Here is a 1,362-nt window from a genome sequence, read left to right on the forward strand (position 1 = left end):
TCCTCACAAGATCACCACGGCACTTGCACAAATCTCCTAGGTTTCTCCCAATGTCGATCAGGGTAGCAGAGCCTACAAAAGCTCATCTCATTATCCCTCCGGCCCTGCCGGCCACTCGCCCCCTTTCGGCAGCCACAAAACCCGGGGCAACGAACCACCACAGCAACTACACAACGAAAGAAAGGCGGGTGGGTGGTGGTGTTTGGGCACGATAGCAAACTAGCTCGCCTAGGCATAGGTGGTAGTATACGCATGCACGCCATCCACATGCATGACCTCTTTCCCCCCCTCCCATCCAATCCTTTCCCTTCCCTTCCCTTCTTGCTGCGCATCGAAAACAAATTCCGTTCCCCTACCCTTTTTGCTTGATTCTTGCATGCGCGCGCGCCGGTTGCAACCCTCACAGACCGGCTCAACACCTTAGCAATTATTGATCATGAAGAAGCAAAAAAGGGGAAGTGGGGGGGGGGGTTTTGCCTCCCCCGTACATGAAATCTTGAAAATCGTTGAGGTTGGTCTTACATGAGAATCTTAAAAATGTGTAACAAGTAAGCTAGGTTGGGTAGGTAGGAAAGAAACGTTGGGTAAGGTTGATCCATACTTGATCATGGCATGGAAAAAGAAAAATGCAGTCAGCAACAACAACAGCGTAGTATAAACGTCCTTCGAACGAATGTCGAACACATGTAGAAAGGAAGTCAGCTGTTAATGCAGGGTGTCCAAATCGACGGTCTCAGCCAGCCCATATTTCCCCACGTCTTCCATGTTTGAGGATGAGCTCAGCCTTTGTCCGAAGGCATACAGAAAGGAAAGAAATCGCCCGAGTGGTTGGTTGCTGACCCTTCTCTGTACTGTACGAGGTGCGCGCGGGATGGGGGAGGGGGGAACATGCATGGTGATGGTGATGGTGACAGTGGACCGCAGATCTACCTGCTCGTCTGTCTGTCTGCCTTCTCTCTCTCTGCCTGCCTCAGTGGCCGTGGGCTGTCATGGTGGTGGTGGTGCAGCTTCGAACAGAAAATGCGGGGCAAGCCAATGTCATCGTCGACTTTTTCCCTCGTGCTCCCCAAGAGAATGGTGGTGGTGGTGTGGGAATGGGCTTCGGTCCTGCAGTAACCCGCGCCCTTCCTTCCTCCTCACCAGCAAGCACCAGTCCTATTCAGGAATGCCGACTTACTGTATGCCCCCCTCCCATCTGCCTGCCTGTAAACTGCGTCAGCCCGAGTGACTGACTGGTGAGTGACAGAGAGAAAGAAAGGCGTACGTCAACAGGTTCCCAATAGCGTTCATCGTCGTCGATGCAGTTACCACCCACCCCTTTCCTCCCCGTTACTACCATCCCGCGCGCAGCAAATGCTCAAG

Source organism: Podospora anserina, chromosome 3 (genome assembly GCF_000226545.1).
Source record: "Podospora anserina S mat+ genomic DNA chromosome 3, supercontig 2".
Lineage (NCBI taxonomy): Eukaryota > Fungi > Ascomycota > Sordariomycetes > Sordariales > Podosporaceae > Podospora > Podospora anserina.